Source organism: Vespa velutina, chromosome 3 (genome assembly GCF_912470025.1).
Source record: "Vespa velutina chromosome 3, iVesVel2.1, whole genome shotgun sequence".
Lineage (NCBI taxonomy): Eukaryota > Metazoa > Arthropoda > Insecta > Hymenoptera > Vespidae > Vespa > Vespa velutina.
Genome location: NC_062190.1, coordinates 10,160,699 through 10,182,266, shown reverse-complemented (window position 1 = coordinate 10,182,266; position 21,568 = coordinate 10,160,699). Strand labels below are relative to the sequence as shown.

At 38.0% G+C, this 21,568-nt stretch overlaps 1 protein-coding gene across 1 annotated transcript in view; it reads right to left on the bottom strand.

Annotated features, from left to right (window-relative positions):
* LOC124948095 (bifunctional heparan sulfate N-deacetylase/N-sulfotransferase) overlaps positions 1-21,568 on the bottom strand; it is a 297,073-nt gene that overhangs the window by 261,859 nt on the left and 13,646 nt on the right. Inside the window, exon 2 of the mRNA XM_047491222.1 lies at positions 7,483-7,552. The gene's annotated coding sequence lies outside the window, so the exon portion shown is untranslated. The remainder of the gene's footprint in view (positions 1-7,482; positions 7,553-21,568) is intronic.

Here is a 21,568-nt window from a genome sequence, read left to right as displayed (position 1 = left end):
GTATCTATACAAAACAAACCGCACGCGCGCACATACACATGTATATATATATATATATATATATATATATATATATGTATACATATGTATGTATATATGTATGTTCTACGTTACATACGTTCACAAGCGAAGCGTTCTAATCCAGCGTTCCGGCAGCTTCAACTGTCAGTGCAATAAGTCACAAATTATCCTACAGCCATTCCCTTTTCACATGGATTAGTGTTAACTCCGGTAACAAACAGTAACGGTGGCCATCTCGCGAGCGTGCGCGCGCGGCCGCTCATGGCCTGCTAATCCTGAATTCAGGAACGATGCGTTGATACCGCGAATTCCGAAAGTCCAAAGGATTTGTCCACTGAGCGGCAGGGAAGAGAGAGGAGATAGACGAAGAGTGAGCGAGAGAATGAAAGAACGGGAGAGAGAGATAGAGAGAGAGAGAGAGAGAGAGAGATACAGAGAGATAGAGAGAGATAGAGAGAGAGAGACAGAGAAAGAGAGAGAGAGAGAGAGAGAGAGAGAGAGAGTCGTGCTCGTCGTGGCAAGAGCGTTTTCAATGCAAGTCTAACCACTAGGGCGCACCGAGCGTGGTTAAGTGGTTTAGGACACTGCGATCGGCAGCTCGTGGCCGTGCAATCTGCAAGCGTTTCCACGACGTGGAGTGCCGTTTATCGAGGCATTCTATTGTATTAATTTGGCAATTTGACCGAACGACGAATATCTATATATATATATATATATATATAGATATATATATATATATGGCGAATGTGACGTACGTGAGCCACTGTGTCTAAAAAAAATGTTTTCTTATTTTTTGTTTCATTTTTTTTTCCTTTTCCTTTCTTTCTCTTTTTTTTTCTTTTTTTTTTTTTTTTTTGAAAAAAATCATTTTCCTCTTTTTCCTTTGTTTCAAAAGAGTAAATGACGAAATGTTAATTTAATTTTATATCATTGTAAGGATTCGAAATATTGAAGACGCACGAAGAACTGTTAGAAATCCTTTCATCTTTGAATTATCGCTTCCAATCAGTTCGATTCCTATTTCTATCCAAGCATGACACCGATCCGTGCGATTGACAATTATATCGTAATACAGTCCCGATGCTTCTGTCAGATACGAGACATCGTTTATTCTATACTCCCCAATAACTTCGCCGTTTGAGGGTTAGACCGGATATGTATGTACTAATATGATTTGGTATTTACAATTTTGAATCTAATCATCTTTGAACTCGTATTTACAGATCGCATCAGGATGAGATAACAGCTCACTCAACTTTGAATAGCGCGAGCCTAAATCCAAGATTATATTTGTCCGTACTCCCGATTAGATAGTGAATTTGATAGGAGGGCTCGCGAGGTTTAATCCATCGACAAATATCAGAAACGATATTGACGAAGATTAGAACCTCTCGTCAATGTATTCGTATATTTGTGAAAATTGTGTCGAGTATTCATTTAAAAGTTAATATCCCTTGATAAATTTCGAAACTCGAATCGTGAATGATGCGTAAGACTCGACTGTATTTAAATTATGTAAGTAAAAGTGGTATAAGCTGGTAGACGGTAGTTGAGAAGTTGTTTACGTCAAAATTGCGTTCGTGAAGTTGGTAGGATCGTTGGAACTTTTTGACTTTGTCGAGAGTCAAGATGACTTGAAGTTTATTTTTTGTTGTACTTTTTTTTCTTTTCCTTTCTCTCTCTCTCTCTCTCTCTCTCTCTCTCTCTCTCTCTCTCTCTCTCTCTCTCTCTCTCTCTCTCTCTCTCTTTCTCTATTTTTTTCTTTTCTTTTCCTTTTCCTTTTTTCAAATAAATCCCGAGAAATGTTCTTTTCAATGCATTGTAAGAAAAATCTTGAAAAGGATTTAGCGATGCGAGAAAATCTAATAGGAAAAAAATACGAGGATCGATGTTGGATTATTTGTTAAGAAAATTATACGCCTCGAAAAATCTTGTATACTGTTCTCATGTCTCGGTGAACGAAAGGGACCAAACGAGGGTCGAATATTAAACGATGGTGAAAGAGACGAAACGTATCGTCAAACGTTGAACAAATATCGACGTAATTCAAACGAGAGCTGTATGAGCGTTTATATCATACGTTTCAAGCAGCGTTCGTACGACGTCGGTAAAGATAGATATATCGACCGATTGTCGGTCGCTAAATCAACATTCTCATCGAGCGAGTTAATTTGTGTCAAGCAGTAGTCCGCCAATCTCTGTCGTATATACAAATATACATTTGTCAATTTGAAATGACTTCGTTTCAATTATCTCGAGATTACTACTTAATAACGAAGACGAGAAGTATTTAGGAGCATGTAAAAGTTAAAATTTCATTTTATACGTCTTAAGAAATCAACGATGTTTCCCACTCGATTCCAATAATCCAACGACGAGAGAACAAGGAGGATCGTTCTCGTTTGTTCGTTCGTTCGTTCCTTTAAAGATTTCATTTTGAGCAAGTCAAAGTGCGCTTAATCGTTCCGAGTGAACGAGAATACATCGATGGAATAGCGATAAAGTGTTACAGAGGAAAAGACCGTGTTAATTTCATAATACGCATCATCGATAAGTATGTCATTTACTGTAATCTGCCAACACTACGTGGACCCGTCAGAGAGGTGGATCATTTAATTTCTAAACGGGAAAGGAGGCCAAGAGGAACCTTCTCTCTCAGTTAGATAGTAGACGCGAAGTAGCGAAGGTATCCATGACAACGCGATGACAACGGCTCTCTTAATAGTCTGGAAACATCAAAGAGCCTGTCGAGTATTAGTGTCCAGCTTCAGGAATCGAAGCTCGTTTCGAAGAGAGACGAAAGAGAAAGATAGAAAGATATGAGAGAGAGAGAGAGAGAGAGAGAGAGAGAGAGAGAGAGAGAAGAGTTATATAGATTGAGAGACAGAACCGAATATAACATGAACGTGAAAGGGGAAAAGACGAAAGCGTCGAGACGAAGGGGGATATTCGTAGTCTATGGGGTAACTGGTAGCACCCCTTTAGCTATTGATCAACGACGAGTCACCAACAACACGCCCTCTTAATTAAACCCTCTGGCAATCTGTTAGATCGTCCTTCGTCAGTGTCCTGCAAGAAGGAGAAGTACTCTTAGCGAAGATGCCATCGAGACACCGATTTTGAATTGTCTCCTTTCTTCGAATTTAATACGATTTTCTTCTTTTTCGTTTTTCTTAATCGTTAAAAAAATTTTATTTTCGAAATATTTCCAATAAGATCGTCTCTCTCTCTCTCTCTCTTTCTTTCTCTTTTTCTCCTGATTCCATAGGAAAATTTTTATTGGTCTCTATAATACATCGAAGTTAAATTGTGGCCCGATTTGATTCAACCTTTAAGAGAATATCCCTTTTGAGAAAAATCACGAGGAAAGATCTTCCGCGAGATTTCGTTTTTGGTAGAAAGAGAGAAGAAGAACGTCCACGAACGTCCTCGAGTACCCTTTGGCTTTTATAGGAACTGAAAGGGACGAGAGAACTTGTGCTCTCGAACGGACGGAAGAGGGAGGAGCTTTAATAACGAGCTAAGAAAACGTGCTCTATTTCTTAGAAAGGACAAATAGAGAAAGAGAGGAATAAAAAGAGAGATAGAGAGATAAGGGGAGAAAAAGAGTGAGAGAGAGATGGAATAAGAGTTTAGTTCGTCGCGTTGGATACTCGAGATCGTCGCAGAGAGAGAGAGAGAGAGAATACAGTGCTCACAAAATAAAATGTTTCTCTTTCGACGAGGGAAGAAGATGTCTGAGTTTAATATTAACGGGCTGCTCCGTACCGAATTAAAGATGTTCGCCGACTCCCAAGAGTCACCCTTAATTATTCGACTTTACTGTCTCCCACTTCGCGCCCTCTAATTCTATTTCTCTCAGTCTCTAACTCGCGCGCTCTCAAGGCAAAACTTTCGTGCGAGTTTCTTTCGAAGGTAAAGGAGGATAATTTTGTGCCGCGTTGATTCAGAGATGTATCTCACTTTTCTTGATGCCTTTTTCTTTTTTATTTTCTTTTCCTTCTTCTTATTTTTTTTTTCTTTCTTTCTTTCTTTCTTTCTTTCTTTCTTTTTCCTTTTAATTATACCCTTTAATGATTCACGGATTTCCTCTGTCTTATTTCAACTCGACCTTTCTTCCGTCTCTCTTTCTCTCGCTCTCTTTCTCTCTCTCTCTCTCTCTCTCTCTCTCGTTTTTACTTTACCGTTTATCCGTCTGTACTATCTTGGGCAAATATTTATACGAAAAATAATCGGGATAAAATCGTAAAGAAAAACATTCGTGAGAATTTCACACGGGGTACCGATTAAACGCCCGTTTCCACGAATTCGATGCGAATGACTAATTATACCCGGAGGATCTCTCGTAGGATATATGGAACGAGAGAGAGAGAGAGAGAGAGAGAGAGAGAGAGAGAGAGAAAGAGATAGAGCTTTTACGAGACAATGAAGCAGTAGTTTATAGGTATGGTAGGTATCAGCATGCCGAGATACCAAGCATATCTTTCATTTCGTCGAGACAGCACAAGAGTAGGACGATGGTGGGTGTGGTGATAGGTGGGTGAGGGGGGAGAGGGTATAAGAAGATTCTTCTTCTGTGGGTGTAGTCGAAAGTCGTTGACAGTGAGATGACTCGAAGGAAACTGAAGTAAGTGACAAAAGAGAGAGAGAGAGAGAGAGAGAGAGAGAGAGAGGGATAAGGAGAAAAGGATCGAGGATAGAAGGAGCAGCTGTAGGAGCAAGATGAGAAGGAGGAGAAAGAGTAGGAGGAGGGAAAGAGAGGATTCAGGCTCATTCACTGAGTAATTAGCAAGGAGGAGCCGGTAGAACGGTTTATTAGCGCGGAAAGCACCAAACGTTGCTCGTGTAAATATTCTTGCGCTATTCCGCGACGCCACGGGTAAGTTCTCCGTTAAATATCTAACCTCTAGCCGCGTAATAGCGGATATGTACGGTGTTACCAGAGTACCTAATCTTAACGACGCTAGATACCGCCAATATTTTTCCGCAAAACAGGGAAGAAAATTTTCTACGCTGGCGATGCTGATGTTAGTGCTATTCCTTCCCTCGGTACGGCCAAGAGTTTTCTCTTCTCATTTACTAAGACTTTCAACGCTTCCTCGTTCTCGGCTTCCCCTCATTCTCCCTCCAGCCCCTCTCAACCATCCACTTCTTGTCGAGATTTATTGTGCGCAATTCTTTTGCTTTTTTTTTCTATGATGAAATATGAAAAAAAGAAAGATGCAATAAATAAATTTTAAATATCGTTATACAATGAAATGGCATTCCATCGAGAACCATTGAAAGAATTTCATTTCGCCAGCTATTGTTAATTTGAAAAAAAAAAAAAAAAAAAAAGAATTTTTTTATATATACATACATATGTCTATTGTATATACATATATATGTATATACAATATGATTCTCTATTTATCAATGGTAATATGATCTTATCGTATGGTGACTATCGAAATGCAAAGCATTTCGAATTATTTTCTATACATTATTAACGATTGAAATGATCACTTCAACGTCGGCGTATCGTTCAATGTATATTTCCCCACTGTAACAACCTCTATAAGCATTTAATGAATCGTTTTACTAGTAGAATTAACAGATTATCGAATTATCATCGAGGTACTCATTGAATGCTGAATGATAACCGAAGAGAGTATTTTCGTGTTTATAGGATTGGACGTTCGATCGTAACTTGGTACAATTGAATACAATTAGTTCATTAAAATGAGTGTGAAATGAACCGTTCGTGATATCCCTCTCTTGAGTCATCTAAATTACTTCCTGTCATTCGAGATGTCTAAAAGACACGAAATGAAGCGCATCAGGGTGGATAGATTTCTTCCGGTGTTTCTTATAACACGTTAACCACGAGTTCGCGGTGTGAATCAACTTATGAAAGAACGGCATGAAAACACGCACGCAAACGTCACAATACATTTACCAAAGTGGCGATCACGAAGTGGCAAACGCGTTTCCTCGCGCTACTTGCTTTTATAACGGACACCAGCTAAACTAATGGTCCGTTTAAACGCGTAATGAAAAACGCGTGGACCTCCCGCGCGGCCGAGCAAGCTTGCCGACACAGTAAATTGTTTTCAGCTAATTACATCGATGCTCGGGACATTCATTGCACCATTCGCGATATGTTTTTGCCAACTAAATCGTAGTTTACAACAATAACGACGGAAGAAAAAGGTAACTAGGATCCTAGAGGAAACGTAAGGAAGCAGACTGTTATTAATCGTGAATTAATTTCTTTCTTTTTATTTCCTCTCTTTTTTTTCTTTCATTATAGTAAAAACATCACTTATCGTAAGTACTATAATAATACCTATTAATATAATAATTTTCTTATTTACATATTCTTCCTTTTTTTCTTTTTGTTTCTTCTGTTCTTTTTTTTTCTCTTTTACTGTCGTCCATATAGTAATATAAATAGTGCAAGTCCATGTATTTGTATACGTTGTGTACGTAGGTACGTACATACGTGGTCAATAACCTTCGTCGCGATAAGTTTGTCTCGCGTAAGACTCCTCCTTCTTAACGAGTCTATTTTCGAGTTTATTTTCCTTCCTTATAGCAACCTTTTAATCCCAGATCTAACTTTTTCTTAGGAACATTCTCCACGATCGCAAAACTGTAATTTCAAGGATAGTTCTGACGAAGATAAAAATATATTTTTTATTGCGTTTGTGTATCGTAAAACTTATCGCCGTTTGTCTCTTAACTTTCTCAAAAAGGAGGTTGTATTCTCGTAAAAAGAGAAGAAAAAAAGACAAAAAAAAGAAAAAAAAAAAGAAGAAGAAAAAGAGGGATAAAAGGAAATATCTCGAGAAAAGAATCGACCAAGTCGAGTTAAATTTCTACCAATAGCAATTACGATCTTCTCGTTTTTGACGTTTAGTCGTTGGAAATAGGAAAAGGACGAAAACGAATCGAGAAACTCGTCTCACTAAGTTTGACTCACTTGAAACGTTCATCATGTAAGTTTTGAGAATGTATCCGAGTTTTCGGATACGGCCAGTTGAAGAGTTCTGTAAACAACATCGCGTCCAATGGAAACGGAAGTGTCCTGCGTTGAGAGATAACTGCAAGTATCTCTGACTCTGTGTAATTCCAATGATAAGAAGAATGTGAAGAAGAAACGAACGAATTTTCCAAATGAATCATTGACATCAAACGAAAATTGTTTCTTTTCTCACGAAGTGTTTTGCGTATAAGAAAAGAAAGGAACAAAATGAAAAAGAAAAAACAACATAATAAAACGGACAAAGAGAGAGGAAGGAGGGATGGAGGGAGGGGTGGAGGGGGTGGAAAAATAACCACGAAAAAAATATTTATCGAGCGTATCCTATTTATGTAATATAAATGGATTCCGGAAATTATCGTGTCGCTAGTGTAACATCGTTCGTTCATGCGAACGTTCTATAGTTAATGCAGCGTAGGAATAAAGGGGTAACTAACCTTATTCACCCCATTGTGATGTTTGACATTTGATGTTCTCCGGTGTGTACGACCACTCACATCATTGAACCTGCAAATGGAAGATTGTGTATAGATGATAATGTTTTGCGATAAGATCGATTGAAGTATTCTCTTTTTTTTTCTTTCTTTTTTTTTTTTTTTTTTTTTTTGTTAATTTTAGAACTTTCGAAGGAAATAGTTATATATCTGGATGTTGTTGAGAATGAAAAGGAAAAAAAAGATTGAACGTTTAAAAAGTCATATGAGAAGGTCACCCATCATCGTTCTCTCGGCGAAAAGGGTTAAAAAAAGAAATAAAAAAACAAAAAAAAAAACAAAAAAAAAAGAGAAACTTTACTCTCCAACATTTTCCAACGTGTCAGGGTATACCGTCGAGTAAGCTCCGATGAATTTTACATGAATTCAAACCTTCTCTCTCTTTCTCTCTCTCTCTCTCTCTCTCTCTCTCTCTCTCTCTCTCTCTCATTGCTCGTTTTCACATGGGAGTAAGTTAATAGCAGTAAAATAGAACTTTACCGGTCGACCTTCTCGTTAAAAAGAAAGGGCGATAGGCCAGACGATACAGTTGCACCTTTCACCCTCTTTCACCACTTTGATTTAACTTATCCGAAAGTTCCTTTCGTCTCTTGCCGATTTACGAAGAAACGTTCTTGAATGTCCTCGAAGAATGTGAATGGACGTACATAGCTCGATCCATACTATCTCTATTTCCGCTTCTTTTTTCCTTTTCTTTTTCTTTTTTTTTTTCCTTTCTTTTCTTTCTCTTTCTTTCTTACTTTCTTTTCGATTCAAAAGTATCCTCAACGACAGGCACGTTCGGTACCGTCACGGGTGGAGTAAATAAAAGGATTTCCAAGTTTCCGCCAGGTAGAGAACTACCTTCAGGGCAATCCTTTCTCATACTCTCTTTCTCTTTCTCTTTCTCTTTCTCTCTCTCTCTCTCTCTCTCTCCCGTCTCTCTCTTTTTTTCTTTCTTTCTTTCTCTGTCTTTTTGTCTGTCTATCTGTCTGGCTGTCTCTCTCTTTCTCTTTCTACTTTTCGTTCATCTTTCCCTCTTTTCTTCTATGCGAACCCGTTAGAAGCTCCTTTCTCTGTCGGACGATTTCGAAGGAGGAGACGACGAAGAGGTACACGTACCACGTGGGTAATCGCTCGGTGAGTCTTCTTTCTCTCTTTCTTTTTTCTTTTCTTTTCCTTTTTTCTTTTTTTCTCCTTTCTTCCTTCGAACGATTGCGATATCGATTCGTTGTTTCAATAGTGCCGCGAGCTACGCGAGATATTTCTTCTGGAAACGATCAGAACGAAATAATCGTGCTCAGTCGGACAGTAAAAAGAGATAAAGAAAGAAAGAAAGAAAGAAAGAAATAAAGAGAGAAAGAGAGAAAGAGAGAGAGAGAGAGAGAGCAGAAGAGACAGAAATAGAAAAATAATAGGGGAAAAATTACGGGCGGTATCTTACTAGAAACGAGAAGAACGTAATTGCGTGGAACATTTGTGGCAACGCATTTGTCTTTCCCGCGTAGTACCTACAGCGCAAAATCGACCCATGTAAAAGCGCGTTCCATAGGATCTCACAAACACGTTCCAGAAACGTTTCCATGAGACTCCAAATGTCCATTTTGTGACGTCCCGTGGATCCTGTAGGAGCTTTTCCTTGCTACGGAAATTGTTCCTCTTGTCGGCCATTATACGTCCGCGTACGTTCTATTTATGCTAATGAGATTTCCTTCGGACGTTGATGCTCCCTTGGTATTTTCGTACTTTCAAAGAAAACGTGGCCTTTGAAAATAATTCGCTTTATCGAGCTTCACGATCCTTTAAAAATTTATGTATTTAAAAAAAAAAACATCGAAAATAAAGCTACTAGTTTTATTTTATTTTACTTTTATTTTTTTTTTTTTTCTTTTGCTTTTCTCTTACAAATTATATTATTCCGAATGAGACGGAACGAAGAAATTTGCGGCGAATTGTCGTATATTCAAAAACTCTTAATAATTAAGAAAGTGACGATTGTCCTTTATACGAGAACTTTCGTTTCTTCGCAAAGTGAACGTCAATTAGTTGAACGTCGACAAAAGGCCATCAAAGTGGCAGAATATTTGACTAATGACTTTTCAAATGGTACTAATTGCTTGAAGAAGTAGGTGCGACCGTTCTATGAAAATACAACTTTGTAACGTCGTCCACTCATTTATAATCCGGTACTATTCGTAAAAGGGAACGGTCCAGAACCAAGCGTTACTTTATTTCAGTAAGGAGTGAAGCAAAGAGAAGAAAGAAGAATAAAGAGAAAAAGAGAGAGAGAGAGAGAGAGAGAGAGAGAGAGAGAGGAGCAGAAGATGGAGGGAGAAAGGAGAATTTGCCAATCGCGAATTTGAAAGCTTAACACTAGAACTTCTCGAGATCACTCTTTGGAAACTTGGAAGAAAGTAGTCTCATGAATTCGGCTGTTTCAATTCCAAGCGGAGAACGTGAGCGAAGCGGGTCGATGGATGGAGATGAAACGTGGGAGAGAGAGGGTGAAGAGGGTGGTTTTTAATATTGCAAGCTCGAGCGAACGATTTTCGTGAGTATCAACCTACACTCGAACGATCTCCTCTTCTTCTTCTTCCTTCTTTACTTTGGTGTTCCTTGCATTTTTAACTACTCACCAGTAGAGAAACTGCTAAAGATCGGACTTCTTTTCTTCATAATTTATAATAATCCGCGCTATGTTAAATCCTCGTAAGCGAAATTGTCTCACGTTCGAGTTCGTAAAAGGGACGAACGGGTACTTTGTTATTAAAAGAGGGTGATGGTTTTAAAAAGATAGTGAAACGAGGAAGAATTAAAAGTTGTTCCCAATGGGCTGAGATAAAGTATAAGAGAAAATGAAGTATTATAACGTCGAGACAAGTTTTACGAAATGTCTACTAATAATAATAGTTAAGATTTTAACAATTGATAAGAGGCCATCGCATAATCGATTAAAAACATTCTTCGAAATGATCGGACAACTGATACGGTTTTAAATCTAAAGATTTAATAACTACGCCTCTAAAAATGCATGAGTAAAACCAAACCATCGTCGAGAGATAAGAAAATAAGTTTTTCGAGGGGAACTCCATCGTTATATTTTATTTTACACTTTATTTTCTCTGAATTGTCATCGGTCAGACAAGAGAAAGAGCTTTTTAAGTTTACGAATTTTAAGCTTTATTTTTTTTCCTTTCTTTCTTTCTTTTTTTTCCTTTTTTTTTTTTTTGTTTTTCTTGTTTTCCCCGACCGGTCAAGCTTTAAACGCTCGTTTTAACAATGATAACAACAAATTCAAGTTACGCTGGAATGTGTTATTTATGTAGCCACGTGTGGTTGCAGCTTCGTATCGTTATGCCAAGTGTTGCGAAGGAAGGAAAGAAAGAGAAAGAGAAAGAGAGAGAGAGAGAGAGAGAGAGAGAGAGAGAGAGAGAGAAAGCAAGTAAAAGAGGTAGAGGGGATAAAAAAAATGAGAAACCGTTGGAAACGTTAAACGCAAACAATGTAAATTCTCCAACAAGAAGAAAGAGTGCGTTCAACGGAGCGCATGGAATTCAAGCAAGGGAGGAGTATGCCTTTCCCTAGGAAAAGTATTCGTGTGAAACTGGCAGCACGGATAAAACTTTTTTTTTTAACCTTTGCTAATTGCGCGAAAAAAATCGAAAAAAAGAAAACAAAAAAGAGGAAAAAAAAAGGAATAAGAAGAAGAAGAAGAAGAAGAAGAAGACGAAAGAACAATAAGAAAAAGCGAGAAAATAAAAAGGAAAGAAAAGAAAAAAAAAAAAAAAAGGAAGAAACATTTCGAAGATACAAGTAATCACGTAAAAATATTACCAAGCGATAAATTGTTATTAAAGTACGAGTTAATTAAATTACGACATGTCCAAGTTTGGAATTTTCAAAAGATCATTTTCTTCTTGAACAATCCCTCTTCAATTATCTCAGGGAAAATGTTCTTTTTTTTTTTTTTTTTTTTTTTTATAAACGATACCGATGGAAAATAATGGAAGTAGGTGAAAAAAAAAGAAAAAAAAAAAAAAAGGAAGATGTTATTAAGCATATATCTACGTGGACGAAGAAAAGATCTTGGAAAGAAGAGATGAAATGCTATTGGTCTAACGAGCGTGCTGGTAGAATGTTATACTTGCCAGAAGTAGGTATTCAGTTAACCGTGCCGAACTAATCCGGAGAAACGACCGTACGGACCGATACCTCGATATTTAGAGTTATTGCCCCCTGATCGCGGAAAGTTCCGTTTTGTACTCGTATACCAAGAAACAGAGAGAAACAGAGAGAAACAGAGAGAGAGAGAGAGAGAGAGAGAGAGAAAGAGAGAGAGAGAGAAAAAAGAGGCGGAAAAAGAAGGAGAAAGCGATGTAACACCGTTCGCTTTATTGCTACGGTCCATTAACCGCCATTTTGGTTTCACGTATATGCTCTTCGCTTGCCACGAGCCAGCTAACGCGAAAATCGTTTGCCCCGTTCTTTCTTTCTTTCTTTCTTTCTTTCTTTCTTTCTTTCTTTCTTTTTTTCTTTCTTTCTATCTTTCTATCTTTTTGTCTTTCTATCTTTCTTTTTCAACTTCAAAAGAGAAATAAAGTATAGGGTTGAAAGAATAGGGAATAGTTGGCCCTTTAAATTCTACGAATTCGAAAGGAAACTTGTTTAAAGGGAATAATTTGCAAGGGGAGAAAAGGATGCTGCGATATATTTTCTCACCCATAAAGGGTAAAACTTTTGCGAAAGATAAAAAGAGAAGGAAGAGTACAAAAGGGAACGAAGGCGTTAGTAATCCGTGTGAAAATACAAAACGAACGTGTTCGATGTAATGCGAACAAAAAAAAAAAAAGAAAAAGAGAGAGAGAGAGAGAGAGAAAAAGAAAACTTTATTCATCTCGCTTCCAATGCTACTTGAATGGGAATTGTTATGACATTGCATTGTTATTGATATTATGTACGAGAGAATTAAACGTTCATTCGAAGCTTTACATCGAGCGTTCCTCTTTTTTTTCTTTCTCTCTTTTTTTGTTCATTTTTTCTTTTTTTTGTTCTTTCTCTCTCTCTCTCTCTCTCTCTCTCTCTCTCTCTCTCCTCGTTAATAATTTCTCCTTTTCAGATTTCATTGGCCATTAAACCAATAAAGTATATCGCTTATATTTCTTTGAGAATTATTATAATTATAAGAAGATGAAAAAAGGCGTTCGATCGAATCAATCGATCGAATCGAATTTCGATCAACGTTATAAACCTCAACGGATATAGTTAGACAGTTCCGAGTAGACTTCCGGCGTTAAATTTTTATCACGAGAGTTTGATAGAAGTTTGACGGTAAACGACCGACTACAGACGAAGCCTTCTCCCCCTTTAAAAGTAAGTTTGTAACAAGATACGTGTTCGTAGAACATGGTTTTAGTCGGCTCGCCTTTCATCGCCATATATTCAACGGTGAAAACTTGAAAATTTTGTGCACACGTGCCGTTAGCTCGACAGCACGAACGTTATTGCCTGTCAATTCTGTTGCATACGAGAGAGGGGGCCCCGATCACGTGTTGCTCGGATCTTACCCGACTCGTTTCTCTCCACTCGTGTATTCTCTTGACATCGTCGAATAACTGTCGACGACCACGTGTTCTACAGTAACTATGTATATATCTTAAGATTATATATTTATCAGAGACATAATATATTCTCTATCTATGAGGTTATTTATGATTTATCAATCTTTTTCATTTGATTCGATCGAAATTGTTTCTTCCATTGGGATTTATTTAACGTCGAAATGTTTAACGTCGAACGGGAGGCTGTTGAAAGAGAAAAGAAAAACAAAAAAAAAAAAAAAAGAAAAAGAGAGGAGAAAAAAAGCAAGAAAAAAGAAAGTGAAAAATATCGGATTCGATTTGATTAACAGAACATAATACAATAGAAATCTTTCCTGGTACGTTCGAATGTCATGGATAAAGAGGAGAGTTGTCGAAATCCTGTGCCGTAGGCTGGAGAAATGATGAAAAAATACCAAAGAAAAATATCTCTCATAGTCCTCGTCTTTCGTCCTTGTCGTCCGTCGTTTCTGGATAGCTGCCGGTGCTGCTATTTCCGTCGAGTTGGCGATGGGGTGACAGGGAAAAGGGAACACACAATGGCGTGGGCGGCACGAAGCCGCTAGGGTAACAGACTTGCCCATTCGGCATTACGAATGTAATTTATTTTACTTCACCTGCGATCCTTATCGCGAGGCCCGAGCTTATTTAAGTGAGCACCGTTCCAATAAAAGGGACTACACTTGAAAGAGAGTCAACCGCCTATGCCGATAGAATAGGAAAAAGGAGGCAGGGAAATCCTGTTGGAAAAAGAGAGAAAGAGAGAGAGAGAGAGAGAGAGGGAGAGAAAGAAGAAAAAGAGAGAATTTCTTTCTTTTTTTTTTTCTCTTAATAAACCTTCCTTCCATGCCGTTTAATTCAAAAGGGCTTTCTCTAGCTTACGTTCGTCGATCGTTATCCTAACAGTACAGTCCGTGACCACCTTCGTCTAATTATGATCCTGACCGTCATCGCTGTCTGGTCATTATGGTAACGCGATTACCAAGTCGTGAGGTAAGCGTTATCGCGATATATCGGATAATAATCGTGCACTGGTCAATTATTAGCACGACTGAATTACGAAAATGTATATATGTATATACATACATACATACGTACATATGCGTATGTAAATGTATTATACTTTGTTTAACATAGGTACTAAGACCATTTCCTTACGCTTGCTCGTTGATAAGCCACTTAGACGATATATCGTTAAGCGTCCAAGCAATTAGGCCCATCTAGGTAAATTAAGAAACTTATTTTTAGTATATTTATATCTTAAGTCACGATATGTCTGACTATAGAACGATCGTAACTACTGTCATTTTGTGACTGTACCTACCGATTTGTCGCGGCTAAATGATTTAATGTTTAGAGAAATTCATTAATCATCTTATTCGACCGTGCTTGAATTCATTTGCATAGTTCACGTCTTGAAATGCTCGACGGACGATTAAGTTAGAAATTGCTTACCCTTTGAGCTAAGTTCTCTACGACAACGAAACGATGTGGTTAAGAGGTTAGATAAAGATATCCATCCAAAAGGGGGTGGATCGTTTGTTGGTTGGTTGGTTGGTTAGTTGGTTAGTCGCGTGACCAGCCCCACCTCTATTCTCCCTATGTCCGAGTAGTTTTTCCTTTTTGTTGAATACGTACAAAGACATGATCACGCAAACGCTACTATTCCAATTAGGCCCAACGTGAACTCCATCGAACGACCTTTCTATATTTTCTATACAATGGAAGAAAGAAGAGACTCATATACATTTTCACATTTGGAATTATCTATCGTCCATTTGCATGCAACCATTAGATTTCCAGTGATTTGTTAAGCACGAACGTAATATAAAAAAAAAAAAAATATATATATATATATATATATATATATATATATATATATCCTACGTATTCGTTGTTTGGGACATCGTAGTAAAAAGAATGTTTTTTCTTTTTTTTTTTTTTCATTCTCCGATAAACAGTTCGATATTGCCGAACTGTAAATACCAGCCGATAGATTCCTGGATGAAAATCTTCATTCTAAAAAAGCAATAATAACTTGTCCTATTTATTTAAGAACATATTTTGAAATGTCGAATCATCGAACAGAAAAATACGACCTATTTTATTGTAATAAAATATATATATATATATATATATATATATATATATATATACATACACACGTTAGAAAAGTAACGTATATTTACTCGTGATTTATTTCATGGAATATCATTAATTTCGATATATCAAGGTAGAATTGAAGAACGTAGAATCATTATGATAGACGTAAGATTGTCTTCTTTATGCTAGCACGAATCTAAGAAGAGATTGAGGACAGATTGCATCTGAAAGATAGAAGAAAGGACATAGGTTGGATGAGCACCCGCTGATATTGCGAACGCTCGAGTAAAATACCTTTCCCTCTATGGTTTGCGTGGGTGGATGTGCTTCCGAGCACCGAATCACGCTTCTTCCCTTTCATACGTGCTTTCTCGAGCCGTGCGACTCGGCAGATAGAACGTTCGCCCCCATGACCGTGCGCCACTGCTTTATGACGAGCCTCCAGTCATGCAACCAAGATTATCTCCGGTGGAGAGAGCAATAGCTTTTAGAAAGGAAGAGACGAACGACCTGAAGGCGGCCGTATCAAGAAGAACGAAGAATAAGGGATGGAAGACGGGTCGATAGCATTCAGAATCTACGATAACGTAAATATTACCAATGATGGCTCATAGGATTGAATTGCGAAATAAAAAAATAAATAGAAAAATAACAAAAAGAAAAAAAAAAAAAAAAAAAGAAAAAAGAAAATAAAAAAGAAGGCAATCATCTACGTTTCAATCGTTAAAAAGCATGTCAAACGAATTTATATTTCTTCAGTGGAAACATATATGGTAATTAAAATCGACGATATGTCCTGGATACGTTTATTAATAATAACTAGATATCTCTCGTGTATCGATATGTCAACGAACAAACGTAAGGGAGAACACGAACATGATAAGGTTCATGATTTTAACCAATATTTGTTGTTAAACTAAAAACCAATGAAAACGAATAGGTACGTAGGTGTAATAGTCGAAATATCCTTGACAATACTTTATCGGCAATTTAATTAACGGATCGATTCTCTTCGTGATTAACGCTAACGTCGCGATATATTTGTTAAAATAATTAAACAAGCATGTTTCCATATAATACACATCGGAATGAATTTTAGTGTTGTAAAGCGTATATCATTCTCGTTTCATTTTCAACCCGCATTTATACGTACATGGATGCATATGTTACATACATTTCTCGTTTAATATCGAGTATTCTACGTATTATCAAAGGTTTTTACGTTCCGGTGGTATAAACCAACAGACAGAAGAGAGAAAGGGGAAACGTTCTGCCGTTGAAATGAAAGATTTACAATGCAACTGAAAGTTCTTTTAACGATGAACTATTAAAAATAACGATGATTAAAGCGAAAAGAAAATTCAAATGGGGTGGACAAACATAAAATAAAAATAAATGTATATTAAATCTTCAAAAGGTATTCACCGGTAAGACGGATCAAATATGCAATTATCAAAGTCATACACACCTGTATATGTATATGTATGTATATATATTTATATATATATATGTATATATACATGTAAATGTACTTAGAATCGTAGATATGCTCACTCACGAGGCATAGGCATTATCAGAGACGTTGTCAAGCCAACCAAAGTGCATCTATGTATATGTGTTGCATCAATCAGACAGTCTCGCTTCCATGCTACCTACGCAAATGTTGATGATCACCTCGCCTTGAGTAATTACAACGGATGGAACGTGACGTTCTCGCTTTATCGGACCTTGCATTGTGGTTACCTATGTCGTAAACCGAACGTTGTGTCTAGGCTCGACACAGTGTCTACTGGTATCGTTAGGTCTTATCGATCTTCCCATAAGATCTTTTGTATTACGTTATGATCTTCTATCGTGACAATCGTATAAAACACGTCACATCAGAGTATATTATAAGACATTAATTTTAAAAGATCGATGAATATAGAAAGACATTCGACGAACGTTCATCATATAGTTATACACCATATCAAATGATTTCCATTAAAATTAACGTTAAAAAGCCAACGACGAACAATAGAATCGAATTAAGTTCAACAATGTAATTCACTTTCGACAAGAACGACATCATAGTCCCAACGTCATAGGTTCTCCAACACCGTCTCGCAATTACGATCGTTTCCCAAAGCCATCGACATAACTCTCGATTTATCTTCAGGCTCAGCCGTAAAGGAGGATCGGTAGCTGGTGGTAAGAAGAGAGGATGGAAGGGGTGAGAGGATGTGCTCGCGCGCTCGCGGCGATAATCGTCGACTGATAAAGAAGAATCACGGTACACGCTTTTTCCATTCACCTTCCGTGGCTCGCTTGCTCGTTGACTTATTATTATTATCATTAGCATTATATCCATGCAGCTTACCCTCTGTGTACATTTAGAAGATTAACGTCCCTTATCTTGTATATTTTCTACGGAATAGTTTCATTTCGCACGTACACCAAGACGTAGTTACATCAATGGGGGCGGTTTCTGGGCCCCTTACAAGGCACTTTCCTGACCTGGCTAAGGAGAAGATAGGAAAGAGAAGGAACGCGTGGAAAGGAACGAGGAAAGAGGTGGAAGAGAAAGAGGGGAAGTGGAAGAAGAGGGCAGCTACAAGAGAGTCGAGGGTAAATGGTCTCCATTGTACTTTTAAACGCCCCCGTTGCCGTCAGCCTTGAACGTTCAGCGTTCCAAACCACCTTCTCATCCCTCTCTCTCTCTCTCTCTCTCTCTCTCTCTCTCTCTCTTTCTACTCCTTTTCCACTCTCTCTCACCGACCATCTCCTCGTCCTAGCCGCCCATCCAGTCCTTCGCGATTATTCAGCGATGACAAACGACTGTCCCATCCTTACGCGGGGGTTGCTTGCATCCACTTTCAACCTTCGTCGACCTTACAACCCTCCCTCCCACCTTTAACGACTTTAACTCACAAATCACTACCACCATTTCATCCTCACTCTCCCTCTCCCTCTCCCTCTTTCGTCCTCTTTCGTGGCCTTGCCTTCCCACGCTTTTCTTCTTATTTTTAATTCTTCTTTTCGTCTCATCCCCTTCTCTCTCTCTCTCTCTCTCTCTCTCTCTCTCTCTCTCTTTCTGTCTGTCCTTTCTCTCTTTTCATCTCCACCCATCTTTCTCCGTAGAAGACAAATTGGTGGAGGACGTAGCGAGTCGTGACAATAAGAGGGAAATGAGAGTGGGGATTGCAAAAACACGAGAAAAGAAGCCCATAGGCATTGGGTGTTACAGAAAAGCAGCCGCTTGTTCGGTTAAAAAGAATAGAAGGTATCGATGATTAACGGTCCCCATTTGACGATGCTCTGACGTCGCAATAAAATTTGATGATCGCAATTATGCATTATTTAGATATAAATATGTATGTTCCACGTATGTACGTTAATCATTTTTTTAATGATATTCGTAAAAGCCCAATAACGTAATAACATATATATATACATTTATGTAATATTAAAAGACAAGAATTTAGTATAATTAAAGGAACTATCAATATCGATAAATATAATTATATCTGAATGAAATCGATCATATATAAATAGAAGTAAAACGTTGTATGAGATAATTATCGAACTAATTATTCCTTGTTAGTCACTATTCCGAAACTGTTCTTCGATAATACTGGACTACGTCAAACAATATTGATCAACGTTGAACTTCGATGGGGGAATAAGGTATCTTCCCTTCTCTTTGTAGCTCTCTCTCTCTCTCTCTCTCCCTCTCTCTCTCTTTCTCGCTCTCTCGCTAGCTCTCAGGATTGTATTTTCATGCTAGGCGAGTAGGTGAACGCTCTTAGTAGTATAGGCGTCTATCCAACGTAGATTCCGCAAGGGAGATACGCCAAGGGTGTGCCTACTTAATTGCAGCGTTTGATCGTGGCATTGGCTTGGCAAACTCACCGTCCTACACTTTACGATGCTTACATCGACGTGACTTCTCTCTCTCTCTCTCTCTCTCTCCTCTCTCTTTGTTGTTTCCTCTTTCTCTCTCTCTCTCTCTCTCTCTCTCTCTCTCTCTCTCTCTCTCTCTCTCTATCTATCTATCTATCTATCTATCTATCCTTGGCTCTACTACCGCTGGTCAGTCCGCTATAAACTAACATTGCCTGCAATGGCTTGACTTTGGACACGCAGGGGTGCTTATGAATTCCGGTTGGTGGTAATTGGCGAGTTATCTTGCAGCAAAGGACCGCTTTAGATCACGCATAAATGTTATCGACCGACCTTATAACCTCATGCGTTTGTTTTATGGGACCTTCAACGGTCAGATTGTCCGCAACAAAGGAACAATTTTCAGCATGGTAACATCGCTCTTTCACCGTTGATACTCGGCTATGAAAGTTTCATAGGTTCGTTAAAATGGATGCACGATAATAATCCAGAGATTGAAAAGAAAAAAAGATTAAAATATTTATGAAGAAGAATTTGGAATTAATAATTGATAGTACGTACATAAATACGTAAGTTTTCTTTCTTTCTTTTTTTTTCTTTTTTTTTTTTTCTTTTTTCTTTTTAATGAAATAATGGATCGTCGCTGATCCATAATATATTCATTGTTTCATTGAGAATCAGTAATAACGTACGAACTACCGTAAGACCGGTTGGAGTTTCAGGAATAAAAAAAAAACACAAGTACATTTATGTTCATAGCTGGTTTTCATGCTTGATCAGAATAATTTTAGAGTTCAACGGTAAGATATGAATTGTAAACGTGAGAAATTGGCAAATGTTCGTATCTAATAAATGATAAGAGGAAGAATAATGACAGTATTTCCATTCTTCGGTATTTTGCGGGATAACATAAGTCCTATTGGACTGAATGAAACGAATCGATAGATGAAATTGGGTAAACCTCGAAAAGAAAGAACGATAATCGTCGATAATGTCTGATTTTCATTTCGTTTTTAGTTTTTAGAGTGTATTGCGACACACGTGGATTTTATCAAGAGATAAAATACGTAAAAAGAAAAAAAAAGTAGACCCTATTGCGAAACTGATACGACGTAAAGAAAATCGAAAGATCCATTTTCCATTGGAGGATAGCCCTCTCTATCGGTCGTCCATCATCGATCGGTCATACGTTTACTATGAAGATCGAGGATCAATATGGTCAGTTAGAATTTCGAAATCTACGACGGCTACATTTTCTCCGAAAGTAACATAGACAGAAATTGTGGGATAGCTGACAGGTCATCGTATAGATATCTATCCGTTCTTTAAAGAGGATAGATAAATTTTTTGACGTTCCATTCGAATCGACGAACAAAATGGTTATTTGTCAGATAAAGAGAAAAGACATAGAAAATAGTCAAGTATATAGACAGGAAAAAAGTCTATAAAAAGACATCCCTACAAAATATTTTGATCGATAGGTTTCATTTTCATCATTCTCTTCTTAAAAAATTCTTTTCATTTTTTTTCTTTTTTTCTTCCTTTTTTTTCCTTTTCTTTCAACACACCCTACCAACCAACGATCATATCTCAAAATTAGCATGCGGCAAAGGGGAAATGACAGTTTCGATGTAACTTAGTGTGTGTATACCTACATATATACATGCACACACACACACACACACACACACACACATATATATATATAGCGATTTGCTTTTTACAAGAACCGGGTGTGTTTAGGTGCGTCGTGATCTAGACGGTGGGAAAGTGACAAATTACTCGAGTTTATCCGCAACCGCCCACTTTTAAAAGGACACGGGTCCGTAGACGGAGACAGCCCGTAGCCGCAGTATCAAGTTGAGAGGGATACAGGGAAGAAAGGCGAATGCCGAAGACTAGAAGAGCCCCTACGGCATTCCTTTACCGTTCATCCATCATCAAACTACGGCGACAATACTTACAACGTCCTTCCGTTTCTACGAGGATTTTGTATCAAGCTAAGGGTCATTTTGTCGTCTCTCCAACCAAACTAGTCTATAAAGCATTCGAAGCTTTTGCCTTTCGTTCTCTCATCTCCTTCGTTTCTTCTTTTCTACATTCCATACTTCCTTCCATTTCTTCTTACTTCCTATTCGGATATCGATCGTCTCATTTCTTCTAGACGATGGTACAAGTGCCAGCCAAAAAAGACAAAGAAAAAGAAAAAGAAAAGGGGGAGGGGGAAAAAAAATTATTCCTCGCGGTTTTTCCTACTCTACTGATCCTACCAAGCGTCCACGTATTTTTCGAACAGCTGAGTTCGAACGCGGAGGAAAAACATCGACGCGGATAATAAATCTGACATCCTGCACCATCCATCTATTACTTACGGACCAACGACTGCGTACGCAGAGGTCGATTTAGAGCTTGTTTGACGTTCGCGGGAGATCACCGAAGTTAGGGTGTGGTGAGGTTGGATTGGGGTA